General features: G+C 32.8%; 1 protein-coding gene across 4 annotated transcripts in view; it reads right to left on the reverse strand.

Moving 5' to 3' along the window:
- Positions 1-19,456, reverse strand: part of DIAPH2 (diaphanous related formin 2) — a 781,302-nt gene that overhangs the window by 416,473 nt on the left and 345,373 nt on the right. The window lies entirely within an intron of this gene.

Genomic DNA, 19,456 nt, shown 5'->3' on the forward strand with positions numbered 1-19,456 from the left:
AAAAAAACTATTTCATAATTCTGGAACCTGATTAATACTTACGACAAAATAAGTGTTTCATGAAGAGAAATACTGCTGTTCTCTGGTAAGAGAATGACATGCACAAAACAAATGCCATTTTCCATTCCTCAGCACCACTATGATAATAGTGCATGAGTTCTTGGAGAGGCTGGCAGATACCAAGGTAGGCAGTGGGGATCTTGTCCTTAAAAATTTAGGGCTGTATATTTTGGTTGGTTTGGCAGCTCCCTGACAGACCAGTGAAGATGCTTCCCTTGGTTTCAATCCTCTCAGGCTGCAGCAGCTTCCTCTAATGGCATCTACCAGAAGATTTAAATACATAGAAACTCCTCTCCTGCTTTTTGGAACCAAACATTTAAGGAAATCTTTGTTAGATCACTAGCTGACAGTAGAGATAATAAAACCCAAACATCAGTAACTACATACAAGAAATGTAAACTTTGCAAAAATTGTCTGAAAAAGTCACAAATAAATGCCTACATCCCTCAGCAAACAAAAATCAGCATCTGTAAGGAGTAGGAGACTCACATTTCCAGTTTTGCAATATACTCAAATGTATAGTTCTCAACAATAAAAAAAAAAAAAAACCATACAAAAGTATGCAAAGAAACAGGAAAGCATTGCCTATGCACACACAAAAAAGGATCAGTGAAGTTGAAGATAAGGAAATAGAAATAATTGTCTGAGAAACGGGGAAAAAAAAGAATGAAGAAAAATAAACAGAGCCTGGGGGACCATCAAACATTCCAACACGTACATCATAGGATTCTCAGGAAAGAAAGGGGCAGAAAAAAAAATATTTGAAGAAATAAGGGCTGAAAACCTCCCAAAGCTGATGAAAGACATAAATGTACATATCCAAGAGGCCCATCAATTCCTAACAGAATATCGAAGAGATTCACACTAGACACTTTCTAATCAAATTGTCAAAACATAGAAAAATAATTTTTAAAGCAATAAGAAACAAATTAATTGCCACAGTCAAGGGATCTTCAAAAAGATTAATATCTAATTTCTTCCATGGGAGCCAAAAAGTAGTAGGATAACATATCTGAAATCCTAAAATAAATAATAATAATAATAATAATAATAATAATAATAATAATAATAATAATTTCGACTAAGAATTCTATATCTAGCAAAACTATTCTTCATACATGAAGGAGAAACTAAGCCATTTCTAAACTAATCCATTTCCAAAAGCAAAAAAGAAATAAAGAGTACTTATAAAAGTAAACAAAAAAGCCAATGTTATTGCACTTTGGGTCTGCAACTCTTTTTTATATGATTTAGAAGGCAAATGCATAAAGCAATAATTATAAACCTACACTGTTAAGCATACAATTTATAAAGATGTGATCTGTGACAATAACAATATAAAAGAGAAGGGCAGAGATGCATAGGAAGGAACAGTGTTTATATATTCCCGAAATTAATTTTGCACTGTTAAAACTAGGTTGTAAATTTAAGGTATAAATTGTAATCCCTATGGCAACTACTAAGAAAAATAACTAACAATTATACAGAAATAAAGATGGGAACAATATAGCAGGCTCTCAAAAAAAATACAAAAATAGATAGTAATAAAGAAATTAAAGAAGAAAAAGTATGCATGACATACAGAAAACAACTAAATGGAAGAAATAAGCTCTTCTTAATGAATAATTACTTTAAATGTAAATTAGTTAAACTCTCCCATTAAAAGGAAGAGGTTGGCAGAATTTAAAAATAAACAAGCACTGTACATGGTTGGTGAGAATGTAAATTGATGATGTGGCTGCTATGGAAAATAGCATGGTGTTCCTCAAAACAATTAAAAATAGAACTACCATATGACCCAATGATTCCATTTCTAGGTATTTATCCAAAGAAAATGAAAATAGTAATTTAAAAAGATATATATGCACCCCTATGTCCTTTGAAGCATTATTTACAATAGCCAAGATATAGAAACAACCTAAGTGTCCATCAGTGGATGAATGGATTAAAAAAGATATGGAGTGTATGTGTGTGTGTGTGTTTGTGCATGTGTGTGTAAAATAAATACTATTCAGCCCTAAGAAAAGAATGAAATCTTGCCATTTGCAACAACAAAAATGAACCTTGAGGACATTATGATAAATGAAATAAGTCAAACTGAGATAGATAAATACCATATGAGCTCACATGTATGTGGAATCAAAAACAAACAATAAAAGAAGCTCATAGATACAGAGAACAGATTGATGGTTGCTGGGGGCCGGGAGTGGGGAGACAAATTAGGTGACAGAGATCAAAAGTACAAACTTTCAGCTATAAAATAAATAAATACATCATGATGTAATGTACAATATAGTGATATAGTTAGTAATTCTGCATTGCATATTCAAAAGTTGCTAAGAGTAAATCTTAAAAGCCCTCATCATATGAAAAAAAAGAAAAAAAACATTTCTATAACTATGTACAGAGACAGATGTTAACTAGACTTATTATGGTGATCATGCCACAATGTATATAATCATTATGTTATATACCTGAAACTAATATGTTACATGAAATTATACTACAATTAAAAATAAATAAAAATAAAAACAAACATATCCATCTACATGGAGTCTAAATGAGACTCACTTTAGATAAAAAGATACAAAGATGTTGAAAGCAAAAGGACAGAAAAAGGTATTCCATGTAAATAGCAACCCAAAATTGAAGCTGAGGTAGCTATATTATTGTCAGACAAAACGGATTTTAAATCAGAAAGGTAACACAAGACAAAGATGGATATTTCATATTAATAAAAGTTTTAACCCATCAAGAAAATATCATTATTATAAACACATGCCCACTTAAGAATAGAACTCCAAAATATATGATGTAAAAATTGGCAGAATTTAAAGAAGGAATAGACAGTTCTACAATAATTGTTGGAGTATTCAATACCCAACTTTCAATAATGGATGGAACACATAGACAGAATAACAAGAGAATAGAGAACAAGTAGACAGAATAACAGGAAAATAGAGAACTATAAACCAATTAGACCTATCAGATATATACGAAACACTATACCCCCAAACAGCAGAATGTACATTCTTTTCAAGTGCATATAGAACGTTCTTCAAGACAGAACATATGTCAGGCCATAAAACAATTCTTAATAAATTTTAACAGATTGAAATACACAAAGTATCTTTTGCGATCACAATGGAATGTAACTAAAAAGAAATAACAGAAATAGTGGAAAATTCACAAATATGCAGAAATAAACAACACACTCTTGAAACAACTAATGGGTAATAAAAGAAATCACAACAGATCAGAAAAATACGTTGAGATGAATGAAAATGAAAACACAACATGCCGAAACTTATGGAATTTAGCAAAAGCAGTGCCAAGAGGAAAAGTTATAGCAATAAACATCTTCATTAAAAAAGAAACATCTAAAATCAATAACTAACAATATATCTCAAAGAACTAGGAGAGCAAATTAAAACCAAAACCAGCAGCAGGAAAAAAAAAATAATAAAGATTGGGGCAGATTTAAAAAAAAAAAATAGAGAACTGAAAACAAATAAAGAAAAATCAATAAAATTGAAAGTTAATTACAAAATTGACATATCTAACTAGATTGAATAAGAAAACAACAAAGAACACTCTAATAACTAAAATAAAATTTGGGACATTACTACTAATTTTATAGAAATAAGCAAGGATTATAAGAGGGTACTACAAATAATTGTATGCTAACAAATGCTAACCTAGAAGAAATGGGAAAATTCCCAGAAACATGCAATTTTATAGAAATAAAATGTTTTATAGAAATAAAAAGTATTTCAAGAAGATATTATGAATAACTGTATGCTAACAAATCCCAATCTAGAAAAATGGACACATTCTTAGAAACACAAACTATCAAAACAGAGTCCCAAAAATTTGAAAATTTGAGAAGACCTATAACAAGTAAGAAGATTAAATCAGTAATCAAACACTTCCAAATAAGGAAAAGCTCAGGGCCTGATGGATTCACTGGGGAATTCCACCAAATATTTAAAGAATTAACAGTAATCCTTTTTAAATTCTACCCACAATGAGATTAACATTTCATACCCACTAGAATGGCTGTTATAAGAAAAAAGTCAGAATCAGTATTTGTGAACACAGAAGCAAAAATCCTGCCAAAATTGTAAAGTTGCAAGGAAGTCCATTACTGGAGAAGCATATATATGGCCAGCGTGGAAAAAAAAAATAGTAAGAGAAAGGTAGAAGGGAAGGAAGGAAGGAAGGAAGGAAGGAAGGAAGGAAGGAAGGGAAAGAAAAGAAAGGAAAGAAAAAAGAAAAAGAAAAAGAAAGAAAAGAAAAGAAAAGAAAAAAAAGAAAAGAACAAGTGTTGAGGATGCAGAAAAACAGGAATCCTCATCCTCATACAGTGCTGATTGCAGGTTGGAATGCAAAGTGGTAGAGTCACCCTGGAAACGAGTTTGGTGTTTTCTCAGAGATTAAACATAGAATTACCATATGACCCCATAATGCCACCCCTAGGTATATACCAAAAAGACTTGAACAGGGTCTCAAACAGATACTTGTATACAAATGTACATAGCATCATTATTCAATAGCCAGAAGGTGGAAACAACCTATTTGTCTATCAACAGATGAATTGATAAAATGTGGTATATACATACAAAGAAATATTATTCAACCAAAAAAGGAATGAAGTTTTGATAACGCTAAAACATGCATGAACCTTAAAAGACAGACACAAAAGATCAAATACTTTACAACCCACTTATATGTGGTATCTAGAAGAGACGAATCTTAGGGACAGCAGAATAGTGATTACCAGGGTCTGGGGACAGAGGTGAATGGGGAGTTACTGCTTAACTAGTGTTTCTATTTGGGATGATGAAAAAGTCTGGAAATAATGGTGATGGTTGAACAGCAATGTAAATATACTTAATATCAATTAACTGTACACTTAAAAATGAGTAAATTTATGTTATAAATTTTTCCACATTAAAAACAAAAATTGAGTAGACAACATATAGCCTAAGTCCCAGGGGAAACAACTATCAAATGCTCTAGTCTAAGTGCTCTTTTGTTCTCTCTGTTTATCTTTTCTCTCCTCCCACTCAATTTTGCATTTCCATTAAGCTCTAGACCTGCAATGGCACCTACTGCGTAACTGATGAGACTACGGATTTAAAATACCTTGCTCATTGACTTAAAATACTGATATCGATGTAACTATATATGTATAACCAAATAAAATTAAGAACAACCATTATTTTGCTTCACTAATATGTTTTATAGAATGAAAAGGTAAGTAAATACCAAGGTATTATTTCTATATTCCAGAATATTTTTTTGATATTTGCAAATTACTCAATTATTTTGTAAAATTTTTCTGTTAATGGGTTTTTTTCTGAAGTTTATTATTAAGAAAAACAAAAACTCAGTTTGGTTACCTGCATAATTTTTACTACAGAGAAACTAAATTAGAAAGATTAGGAACATTATTAAAATCATGAAGATATCAGTTCTTCATATTTTAAACTTTCCACCTCAATTTTAAGTTTTAACTGTGAATAGAAGTATTGCAGAATGAATAAAGCCTAAAATAAAAATTTAGCTCAGAATATGAAATGTATTATTTTCTTTCTCTTCTAGCTACAAGTAACCTGTTAACTCATCTTCAGGATGCAAGCTCCACAGTAGGTGACACATCTTTTCTTTCTCTGTTCAGCTATATGAAATATTTAATACAGTCAGTGGGCTTAGATGTATCCTGATTCTGGATACTGTTTCATGACTGAGTTATAAGCTTATATAACTGCCAATGCTTAGTAGGTTCTATTTTCAACTCAGGTTTGGAATAAAACTCACTCTCTCACATGTGTAACAGACACTGACTACTATTATACTACTTATTGCTTAATGAGTCAGCTTCCTCTAGAATTCCATGTTGTAAGTGGTCAGCATAGCCAATGCTTAAATATATCTATTTTTTTTACATACATACTAAACTTTATAGACAAAAGTGTAGTATAAATTTGTAATGTTTTCATGCCCATAAATTCGTGAATAGAAGAGGAAAGAGTTTAAGACAGAGGAGAGAGACATAGCAATATTCATTTGCCTTTACTCCCCTCTTCAGCTACTGATCAGAAGCATGTCAAGAGAAACTGAAAAAATGTAGGGGTTCAAGGCACAGTTTGAGACTAATGTGAAAAGTCCTGGGAATCAATCGTAAGTCTATTTCTATGGTGAATGAAGAGGCCTCCTGTGAGAGAAATCTCCTGCCTGACAGAAGGGAAGTGTTTATCACACAATAAGGCTGGGCCCAGTAAAAAAAAAAAAAAAAGTGTATGGGTTGGAAAGGATTGAAGTGATTCTGAGTGCAGTATATTTATTTCACAGATGCATCTCTAGGCCTGGTCTACTCATCCCCAACACAGTCATATGTCTGAGTGCTGTGGAAAGGGGAGCTGTGTGACAAGCACTGTTTTGGTACCCTCTAATCAAATTTAAAAAGGAGAGAAGGGAAGAAACACATGTTTCCATACTTTGCCACAGAACACCCTATACCCTTGGCACCTAGAGGGCTTCAGTACATAACAGTTGTGCCCCATGGGAAACTCCTACTCCCTCCCCACAGTATTTTCTAGGAGAGGGTTCAAAACAGGAAATGAGGAAAATCACCCACAGTCAGTACATGGAAGCTGGCACATTAGTTCATGGAATGTGTAAAACATTCCATGAGATCCCTAGAAACATCTAAAGTAGGGGATTCGAAAGGAGTTGGAGTTCTGTAAGAGCAAGCAAAATACAGGTGCACTGATGTGGATTGGGTCAGTATTTAAAAATCATATCGCCCAAGGACCCTGTACTTAAAAAATGTAAAATAGCTTTTGACTTTAGGTGCCTTATTAGTACCACTACATATATTCTCTAAATAAATTGCAAAGATGAGTTCAGACACCCTCTACACTGCAAGGGGAAAGTCATTCATAATAGCAGAGGCTAGAAATTATAAATTTTAAACTACAACTTAGATTCTAACAAACTGTGAGTTGATAGGCAAATATCCTGATAGGCACAAGCCCTTCCATTTCTCCCTTCTGCTGCTCTCACTTACTACTGAGCATCTTCTTTCAAATATTTCAAAATTTGTGTTTAAAATCAATTCTCAGTCAATATGTAAGTTTCATCCTAGAAAATGTCAATGAGCTGAAGTTCACTAAGAAAACAACGAAGGGGAAAGCAGTAACTATGTCACCAAATTAGCAGATTTTTCTTTATCGTCTATGCATCACAAATTCACTTTCTGATGACTGTCACTGTTATCTGAAGGAATTTCTCCTAACAGACTATGTGCTTTTAACTACTTTTTACATTTCTGCAATTACTCTATAATACTGCCAAAACTTTATTTCCTTTAAATGTTAATTGCACACTTAAAGGTTAGTTAAGTGGAGGTATTGAACCATAATGCCCTTTCCATCTTGCCAAAACATAACCTTTCCTTTTTGTATTCTATCTCATTAAGTCATTTTACAAATAGGAGAGCCGAGTTAGGTTCACTATGATTAAGTCTAACATTCCCTACATATACAGGGACAATATTTCTTTTTAAAAGTGTATTATCAATTCTTTTAAAAGCGTTATTATAGTATATATACAATAATTTACATATATGATATATACATATGTTATCATTTTTATTTATGTTGACGAATATTTTATATTTTAAAAATTCCAGATAAGTGATATTTCCTAAAGTCTCGGTTAAATCCTTGTGATCTTAACACAATCCTCCTCCATTCTGCCTGGTCAAAAAACTAAATCCCTTAACTATTATAATTTGTAATATGTTTTTTTAACTTTTTTATGGCATATATATTTAATGTTCTGATAATATATTCATGTGTTCTTGTTCTTTGCTTTGAGTTAAATGGCAAAAACTCTGATGCCAGGCCTGGTTCTATATTTATTTTGTGTTTCATCCATCCATTCAGCTAATATGTACTGGCTGCCAACTATGTGATTACCACCATGTTAAGCACTGGAGAGCCTGCCTTCAAAAAGATTACAGGCTCAAAAGGGCCATGTACACACCTGTCTACACAATGAAACCATAATCAACATATGACTGACAGTAATTTGTGTTGTATTTTATCCAAAATACATTTCTTGTTAAGTGGTCATGCTACAATTCTCTTCTTTTAGTTTGAAATTCCTAACATTTTTATAACTCCTAAAATAGACTCCAACAGCCTACGAGAGTATGTTAAAATGCTGATTAGCTGGACGAAAATGTAGATGGAGCTTTTCTAGCCCTCTTCATGAAGCCACTTCTTATACACAAAAAAGTATTTGATAAAGGGATACACAAGCATTGAAAACCTGACAGGAACATTCAATCTTGGAAGTATAACAATTGTGTCTTACAAAGAGACAGCCTTTAGAAACCTTTCCTACCTATTTAATCTTCAACTTGGCCCAGGTAGGAAAACTTTTCTTAAAGAAATTCTTCTGAATTCTTCTAAATTCACATTAATTCACATTAATTCCCTAGAAGGCTCATAGACTCTCCAGTGCTTAACATGGTGGTAATCACATAGTTGGCAGCCAGTACATATTAGCTGAATGGATGGATGAAACACAAAATATCATCTCAGCACTAATAATACCAAATGAACAGCTCCAGCACTCACCACTCTAACCCATCTTCAAGTTCCATGTTGCTAACTGAAAGTCCTACCCAGCTGTCCCATCATTAACTCAAATTAAACAAATATAAAGGAGAATTCATCCTCATTCTGACCCCTCATCTCTGCCTCTTATCAGCTTTTCCTAATGGCCCCATTCTGCCAACTGGACTGCATCCTATCCATCTTCTAAGCTTTCAAATTGGCAATTATCACTCAGTCGCAAGTTCTGATGATTCTTCCCAGCAAAATCTCTTTTGGGTTTAAACTTTCTTTTACATTATACGACCAAAAATCTGGGCCAGGGAAATCACATGGTATCTAAACACTTCCTAATTGAAGTTCAATTAAATTATTTAAAGTATTCGAGCTCTGTAGTAGATTAATGGAAATCACAGACATATTTACAACTTCTATAATTATAAAATAAAAAAATGTGACTACTTTGTACATAAAAAATTCAATTCCCACTGAAATCATAATCCTGTTTGCAAAGAAAAAATGTATTGCTTAATACAATAATTTATGATTTACAGTTAATCTAAAGATAATTACCAAAAGTATTCCTTTGATGCTAATTATCTTCTGTTTTGTTTATCCTACTTTGTACTCAAAAACAAAAATCAGAAATCATATTAAACCTAAAAGGTAATTTTAAGAATCAAAAAATATAGAACATACAGAATGACTCACTATAAATATTGAATAGCATATGAGACGTATATGCCCATGTCTAAAGATCTAAATGTAATATATTCCTCCTAAGTATAATACAAGTGGTATCCATGTCATTAATATTCTTTTACAAATTATGCCTTTCATGTATTTTAAATTAACATATTTCAAATAAAACATAAAATATCTTCTCATCATAAGAGGCCAAACTAATATTCTCAGGTACATAACAGAATAAATTTGTATTAGCTAAAATTGGTGAGAGGTGTACAATATCCTGTTTATGCTACATTCTGCTTTCTTTAGATATCATCTTATCATGACTATGACAAATTGCCGCAAACAAACGCAAAGGTGCATTACTATATAATATTATATATAGATGTTTCCAAAGCTGAATCCTATCCAAAGAGTCAAGACACCTATCTGGGATAACTATAGAGTTTGAAGAGTGCTAACAGCTTGTAAATCTTGAATTGAAATGAGAACAGTTCAATGTGCTTTATGCAGACTACTCTGAAAGACTATCTGGAAATTTCATGCAAGTATACAGGGATGTAAGTAATGCTATACACAATCATTTCCACTTTAAAAAGTTAGTGCTTCTTTTCCATGATTTTTGTTTGGGTATATGAAATGAGGCAATTCTATGCAGACTATGAACACTAGCACACTAACAGAATGCCCATATAATTTAATGCTACAATTAGAATGCCACCACTCCTAGGCAGGTTCGAAGGTAGAAACAATTCACTGTCTAGGAAAATAATCCACACAAACACAAGGTTGCTTCTATTTCCAAGATCGTTATAGTACCAATAAATCACTTTAACTAGTTCAAAAGATTTGTAATATACTTTAACTAGTTCAAAAGATTTATAATAGAAACTGTCATACTTGATTGGCTATCCTTCAGTATTTACTTCTCTGTTTTCATATAAGTACTGGTTATAGATGCCTACATCCAAAACAAACACAAAAGTATACAGTTATCCCTATATTAAAGGAACAGAAAGCCAATATGAAATATCCATACTACACTGGATATTTTGTTATATCAGGTATCCATGTCAACCCGACATGTTTTTAAACTAAGCAGAAACAACATTTGGCATCTGTGGAACTTAAAATACACCAACCTGAACATGGTGGGAGATTAGCAGTATTCTAATATGTATCTCCCAACTTCCCAATTAGAGTCATTGAAAGGTACTTTAGAAAAGACTTCTTTTTCTAGATGTCTAGTTACCCTAGTCCATTGAGTAGTCCAATTGACTAGGTACTGTCAGTTTGTAGAACACATAAGTTTCTTTCAAAATGCCTTTAGATGAAAAGCTAGTTGCCAGGATATGAAGAAAAATTCCCATAGTTTACACCCTCCCCTCAAGGAAAGAAAAAAGATAACACTAATCCAGACTGCCCTATCTACCAATCTCTATCTCCAGTGGTCTAAAGTTTTTAGCTTTAATGGGCTTCAAACATAGGATGGTACACAAAGCCTAGGCCTTTCACAAGATGAGAGGACTGATTCAGTTCCTTATGTAAATCTAAAACTGTCACAGATAATATCCTCAGTGAATGGTTTACCTTAAAGAAAAAAACAAAGCCTATTCACAAAGAAAAACAGTACTGAATCTCATCTGTTTTCCCATGACTCTGGGATTGGGGGTAAGGGGTTTATCCCCTATAACCCTCTAACCACAAAACAGCCTTGATGCAGATTTTGGCCAGAATTTAAATTACCCAGTTGTAAAAAAACATGCTGAGAATTTAAATTTAAAGTGATTACTCCCTGTACTGCTCCCAGACACCTGGCAGTAATTCATGCAAATTTCCAAGAAGAGTACCTTTAAACCTCGGTTTCAAAATATTTCCACAGATAATGATTCAGCAATCATTAGTTCACAATAAAAAATCTGGATAACACAGGAAGAAGCAAGCATTACTAAGAGTCAGCAAAAACAAAGAGAATTAAACTTATAAAGACATAAGACATAATATTTGAAAAACAATGACTCTCTAGATATAAGAAATATAATAACTGACATTAGAAATCCACTGGGATAGGTAAAACAGATCATGGACAAACCATAAACAATTGATAAATTGGAAGATAAGTGTGAAAAACACCTGTTGGAGTACAGTACATAAAGACAAAATATGAAAGAGATGTAAAAACAAACAAATAAAACCCAGATTTCAATGAGAATATTTAAAATATGCTCAATTGGATTTACAGAAGGCAAGAATAAAGGGCATGGGAGAAAGAGAATATTTTAAATAAAAATAGTTAATAATTTTCCAGAATTGATGAAACAGAACAATCTTTAAATTCAGGAAGTCCAATGAATCAGAATAAATAGAAGGATGAATAAAAGAAATCTACAGCAAGACACATCATAATGAGACTATAGAACACCAAGGACAAAAGATCAAAAAAATAGGATAGGCAGGTTACCATCAGGAAATGTTAATTTGAGTACAGCATGCCTAACAACAATCGAAGCCAAAATATGATGAAATAATTTGCTTATACTACTGAGAGAAAATAATTTGCAAGCTAGAATTATATATCCATTGAAAATACCTCTTAACAACAAGAGTGAAATAAATAGATCATCAAACGAATAAACAGTATTTACTATGACCAGCATCTCACTACAGGTAATTTAAAAACAAGTGTTTCAGTAAAAAGTAAAATGATCCTAAAGGTTCTGTCATACAAGAAGGTGTACACATAAGTTAAATATGTGAGTAAATCTAAGCAAATTATATTAAATGGTAAAAATAATGTCTAACTTAATTTTTAAAAATATGGAACAATGGATAAATTAGGAAGGTGTCAAGAAAGGTTTTTGAAAACCTTTAAAAAGGATATAAATAAAGAGACACACATGCCATTTTCAAGGATAGAAAGAAACAAATATCACATGGATTTTAATATACCCAAATTTGTCCAGGTTATTTATGCAATTCCAATCAAATACCCTGACAGAATTTTTGTTATTGGAACTTAACAAGCTGATAAAATTTATGTAACTAAACGAAGAGAGAATAGGCAACACATTTCTGATGAACAAGAATGTGGACTGACTTCCCCTACCACATATAAAATCTTATATAATAATTAATGAATGTATGATATTGACATAGGGATAGACAAATGGGCCAATGAATCGAAATTTAAGCCCCCAAAACTGTCACTTAGAAATGTGATATATGATGGAAGCAACATTATAAAAATTAGGGGAAATATGAATTATTTAAAAGATAATATTGAGAAAATAATTATATGTAAAAAAATTGAAATTGAAACTGCTCCTCACAGGGTATACAAAAATCAATTCTAGGTGGATTAAAGACTTAAAAGTAAATGACAATCTCTTTAAAACTTTTTAGAGGAAATATAAGAATGCCTACATGACCTGAGATTAGATTTTTTTAATCAGACATGAAAACAAAAAGTCTAAAAATAAGGCTGATGAATTATTATAAGCAGCACATGTAAGGGTCTTGTTTTCATATCCATTCAGTCATCCTATGTCTTTTGATTGGTGCATTTAATACAAACAGGGAAAGACAAATAACATGATTTCACGTATATGTGGCATCTAAAAAATAAAATAAATGAACAAACAAAACAGGAACAAATTCATAGATACAGAACATTTTGATGGCTGCCATATAGAAGTGGGGATTTGAGAGGATGGCTGAAAGTGGGGAAGGGATTAAGAAGTACAAATTAGGAGTTACAAAACAGTCATGAGGATGTAATGTATAGCACAGGGAATATAGTCAATAATATGTGACAAAATTATAAAGAAAAACAAGGGGATGATGAACCCAAGATTCAGAACAGTGGTTTCTTCTGGGAAGAAAGGGTAAACAAATGGGCTTCATAGATACTGGTGATGCGGGCATATATGGTTATATTTTATTAATGCTATGTATTGAACTGTATGCATACAGCCACATATTAGAGAAGTATCACAAATTATCCTTTTGTGAACTTAATGCAATCTTCTGTCCTCAGGTATTCTTGATCACTCTGGGAGAGTTCACATTGCTGTCTTAAAACTTCAGTTTGTGACAGGCTTCTGTTCATCTGATTCAATTCAATATGATTTTTTTTTCTGTTGAGCCAGTCAGGGACATTTTTCAGCTGGTCATCAGCTGAAATGTGACTCTTCACATTTGCAATGTCTAGACATACTCTTCAGTTTACTTTTCCTCCACAGTCTAAGTAATAATCCTCAAGGTTTAAACTCATCTATTTCAAACTTTTTTAAAAAGGAAAAAATAATTGTTGTTTTTTTGTGGACCCTTTCAAATATCTCATCCATTTTTACATGGAGAATTGTCCATTGAGTTTAAACAGAATGAGGTAAGAGACAATCATATGATACTGAATAACTCTTATGTTTAAGGCATTCATTTGAACCACAAACTGAGAGGAGTTAGTTAACCAAAAATTGAAGAAATCATACAACAAATCGCAAATTTTATTTGAAATATTTCCCCCTCAAAGAACTATTCAAATTATCTATGAAAATAACCCTTAAAATATATTTGGCCTGGGACACTGAGTTTCTAACAGATATAAAGCTAGTAACAGTCTCCCCTGCAATCCTTAAAAATTGTTTTCCCAACTAGCAACATGTGTTAGTTTATTTGTAAATATTTGCTGAGCAAATTTTACGACTAAATACAAAGCAATGAATTAGATATGTAGAGAGGATTTGAATATATACCAAAGCCAAATCTCACAAAAATAAAATGAGTATAAATCATCATACAAAACACAATATATCCATATTGGGTGACCAAATACTTTTGTTATCTCATGACTGTTTTTACTGTTGTTGTTGTTGTTGTTGTTTAGGTAGAGTTTATTGCTTTGGGGAATCTTGGTTTCACTTCGGATGCAGTCCCACTCCACCTAGTTACTCCTATGTGGCTGCTCGTTCCATCATCAACTAATTACTCACCCTCTGAAGTCTGCCCCTTTTATGACACTTGACATAATGGTCCTTATGAAGACAACTGGGCATAAGATCAGATAAGGGGAATCAATACATTCAGGATCTAAGGAAGATATGAGTAAACGTTCCCAAACTCCTGTTTAGGAAAGCTCAACCCTTCACTAAACATGTGGCATGTCCCTTGTCCAAAGGGGAAGCATATCTTAACACTATATGTATCCCATGCAGCAGCTGTTGTGTTTATACTATTTCGGATGTTCTTCATGAATTATGGGAACCAATAACAAAAGCTTCCCTAGGTGTGATGCTGCTCATCACCAACAGAAATTCTCTTCATCTCAAAGTAGTCAGACTTTTATTTTTTAAATGATATACAACATAGAAGTTGTATAAATGGGACATAGTAGCTGCTCCCTTTGGATCCTATGTGCCAAAATTACTGCTTGCATGCACTTAGACAAATGGAGAACATCAATATTCTCATGGCTGAGACATGCTCCCCCAAAATAGGCAGCTGAGGTCCAGAGGAACTGTGTACAATAGGATAGTTTTTACCTCTAAGTGCAAAAGAATTTTTAGAGCAAAGTAATCTATGACAAATGTTTAGGACTGGCAGAAATGCCTACCACTAATCATAACTGTATATAAGTATTGTTTTGATACTGTATGGAATCCTTGTACTTACTTTCATAAATATCTTTGGTTCAATAAAGGAGGTTGGGCTGGCTCTTTTAATTCTCAGAAATCTCTGAGATAACACACATCTAACCCATCAAGGGGAAATCCATAAATCAGACACACTAAGCTTAACATGGACTGCTCACCCCCTCCATATAGCCCTGCAGGGAGGGTCAGTCTAATGATTTCACAAGCCCTAATTTAAAATACCACCAAATCACATAATATGATAATAATTATCATATAGACAGAACACTATATCATGATCTGACTGGCCCTAAAAGAACTGAACGAATGACTAAAACGGACAATGCTTCTATATAGTTCAAAATGTCAGCATCATATGCCAAGATCATTTTTAAAAAACATTCCAAAAAGCTATGAACAACATAGTACGTATGAGAAGATGACGAATGGAATGTTCATGGTGGTATAGAAAGTAAAGAGCATTTCTAGGAGAAGGAGAGGTTTATGTATTGAAAGATATGAAAGAAGCCTAAGGGATAGAACGACATGTGCAAAATCTGGGAGAAAAGCAAAGGCAAATCATGTACAGGTTATTCAAAATCAAAACTTTTAGAAATTCACCAAACCTTTGAGATTAATTAGAGTTCTCCTACAGTATTTGAAACAAACCAAGAAACAACAAATAAAAAGAAACAAAAACAGATGACAGTCATTGCTATTGTTTCTTTAATGAAGAAAATGAATTAACGCAGGAAAAAGAAAATCCAGTTGAATCTAGTAAGATGCACTGGATTGGAGGCAGCCTAGAGACAAAAAGATCCACTAGGAAACAATAATAGTCAAATTCTTGAAGTAATGACAAATAAATCTAGTCCTGTGGCAATGGTAGGTCAGAGAGGATCTAATAAACCTTCAGCAAAAAGATCAGTAAGAATGCTTGATAAGCTGGGATGAGTCTCTGGCGGGGTCAAAGAAGAAAGAAGGAATGAGAAGAACTTTAGCAGATAAGGAAGGTATCTTATCTCTTAAAGGAATAAGAACATGAGTTCTATTTGGGATACTCTTTCAAGTGATGGTTAAATGTTGAAGTGGAGAATGACTAGAAAAGGTGAGATGTTAGGGTTAAGTAGATCTCTAAGGGACTAATCTACATTTGTGTCCAATTTGTTTAACATTTTATGGTTTGCAAGTTTCTTCACATATGCTCATATTTAATCTTTATGATAACCCTGTATTATAAGTACACGTCCCCGCCCACCTTTTATAGGCAAGATATTTAAGGCTAAGAGAATATAAGTGTCTTGCCCAAGAAAGACTGCACAGGGTATAAGTGACTGAAACCCAAACACGTTTTTTCTCCCACTACAATGAGAGCAGAATTTTAAGAATAAACTACTGAAGCACAGAAACTCCAAGGTGATTATATAGCAATTAGTCACAGCACTCAAGAAGAAAAGCAGACACCTTATTTGCTTTTCCTGAGAAGCAACTAATTTTTCAACTGTATTCAACTATATGCATTAACGAAAAATTATAAAATGAAGGCCAAAATATGTACTCTTGTCTTTCTCAAAAAGCTTAAAGACTTGATTTCTTTAATAAGGCCCATCATTCTGAATCCTTCATATAGGATAAAATAAATGATGATCTTACTAGTATTTGAACTACACTTCCATTTTACTAAAACACTGCTCATGAATATGGAAACAAAATCCAATGTCCCTTAGATTGCATTAAGTAAAATTAAGTCTATTTCTTGACACCTAATTATATATTTCACACCACAAACAATAATGAATGTCTTCTAACATGGAAAGAAGATATTTTTTAAAATAATTTAATTTGTACTCTGACATGTAATGACAGACATTAAACAAACTGTTTAATTAGTAAACATTTTGTGGCCACTTTTTATTCTTGTCCAACAGGAAACTCCTGAATTTATTTTGTCTATCTGCATACTACAGCAGGGAAAACACAGGTCAAATAATAGAAGTAAAAAAAGGAAAACAAAATCAATGAAGTGGGCTTCTTATGAACTGAGTTATGATCCCAGATTGGCTCTGTGACATAAACCTCTTTAAGCCTCAGTTTTTCCTTCCATGAAATAAAATAATTTATAAAGTTTATTTTAACCTTAACTTCAGATGGCCTCTAATTCTATGATCAAGATACAAAGGTAAAATTAAATTTGTGTACAATTAGTATAGTTTGGAACAGAACGGTCACGCCTTAGGAAATACTTCATAAAAGACAGTTTGCCACAATAGGAAGAGAAGGAAAAATAAGATTTTTAAAATATTCCACAAGGTAGAATTATCCCTACTATATCTACCGTCATCTATATGCTTTGTTACCATTCCTAACAGGTTACCCTGCTTGCAATCTTTCCTGTAAAGCCAGACTTCTGTAGGCTATTTCCCTCTACCAAGTGTCCCCTTTACTTGATGTCACATAGTAATCCCATCCTATTATTTCTGGCCAACCAAAAACACTCCTGAAGCTATATTTTAGCGCTGTCATCTAAGCTTGTTGGCCCCTCAAAATCGATTATCTTTTGTGATTTTTTATTAGAAAAAATACCCAAAGAAGATATGTCATAACTAATGATTCAAAATGGATTTATACCATTTCTGATTAACTCTTTAACATGACACATTCTTCTACCACCAAACCTTTGGACGAAGTCATGTTCGCAATTTCCAGTACTTTGATTTCTATAAAATGTTGTTTACTAATAATCAAATAAAATATCAATTTCATTAATAAATGTTGGTAATTTTATAAGTCCATGATTTCATGTGTTGTCATATATTCTAAGTGATTGTAAATATAAAATATATGACTCTAAAATTACCCAACATACTAAAACAATCTTAACCTAATAAAATGCAAATATAAAAATGCCAGGCACATACATAAAACATTTTCAGATCATTTGCCCTAAGAACTTGAAATTATGACAGCCTTATCTCATGCTTAATAACAGTACAAATTTTGAAAGCTAAATTTTACAACACTAAAAAGAAGACATGATAACTTATAATAATATAAATCTACTAACACATTAAAAATTGTGGAAAACATTTGGTGGATAAAAGTTGTTTCACTTATGTAGGTGGATAAAGTTTGTTATTTATTTAAGTGAAATATTAAAAATCTACAAAACATTTTAAAATACTACAACATTTTGATAACATTAGAGAGTCCTCCTATGGATAACATTGGAAAGTCTCACCTATCAGAGTTCCCCAAAGTGAGCTCCAATGACTACTTCCATTGTATTTCAAGTACGTTTGTCCACATGGAAGATTACATTTCCCACTTCAGCATGCAAATGAACATAAATACAAAATAAGGGATGTACTATAAAGAATCAAAGCGGTACAAGTGAGGCTTCTGAATTATCCTCTCAAAAACAGTAGACTGTTGGATTCGAGTCAAGATGGCAGAGTATGGAAATGATATGCTTGTCTTCTCCAATGCTCACATCAAAATTACAACTAATCTACAGAAAAATCATCAATGACAATTGCGTAAGTCTAGCTGAACAGAAGTCCTAAAACTAAGGATATACAGAAGAAGCTACATTGAGACTGGCTGGAGCAGAGAAGACAAGAAACTGCCTTGTCCTACACCCACACATGGCAGTTAGAAATTGGGAGGACTATTTTGGCCATAAAAGAGCTCCCATAAGACTGTCTGCTGATTTCTCAACAGAAGCTGTGCAGGCCAGAAGGAACTGACACAAAAATATTCAAAGTGATGTAAAACAAGGACCTACAACCAAGATTACTCTACCCAGCAAAGTTATCATTTAGATGAAAGACAGATAAAGAACTTTCCAGACAAGAAAAAGCTAAAGGCATTCATCACCACCGAACTAGTATTACAGGAAATGTTAAAGGGGCTTCTTTAATAAGAAGATAAAAAATATAATATAAATAACAAAATGGCAATCACTACATATCTATCAACAATTATTTTACATATAAATGGACTAAATGCTGCTCCAATCAAAAGACTTAGTGTGTGTGAATAGATAACAAGACTCTTACATATGTTGCCTATAAGACACTCACTTCAGACCGAAAAACACACACAGACTGAAAATACATGGATGGAAAAAGATATTTGATGAAAACGAAAAGGAAAAATATAACGCTGGGGTAGCAATACTTATATCAGACAAAACATAGTTTAAAACAAAGGCTGTAACAAGAGACAAAGAGAAAACCAGTAATCCCACTTCTGAGTATTTATCCAAAGAAACCCAAAACACTATTTCAAAGGGACATGTACATCCATGTTCATTGCAGCATTATTTACAATAGCCAAGAAATGGAGGCACCTTGGGTGTCCATCAATGGATGCATGGATAAAGAAGAAGAGGTGGTACATATATACAATGAAATATTACTCAGCTTTAAAAAATATGAAACCTTG

The sequence above is a fragment of the Pteropus alecto genome, unplaced genomic scaffold, assembly GCF_000325575.1.
Source record: "Pteropus alecto unplaced genomic scaffold, ASM32557v1 scaffold182, whole genome shotgun sequence".
NCBI classification, from domain to species: domain Eukaryota; kingdom Metazoa; phylum Chordata; class Mammalia; order Chiroptera; family Pteropodidae; genus Pteropus; species Pteropus alecto.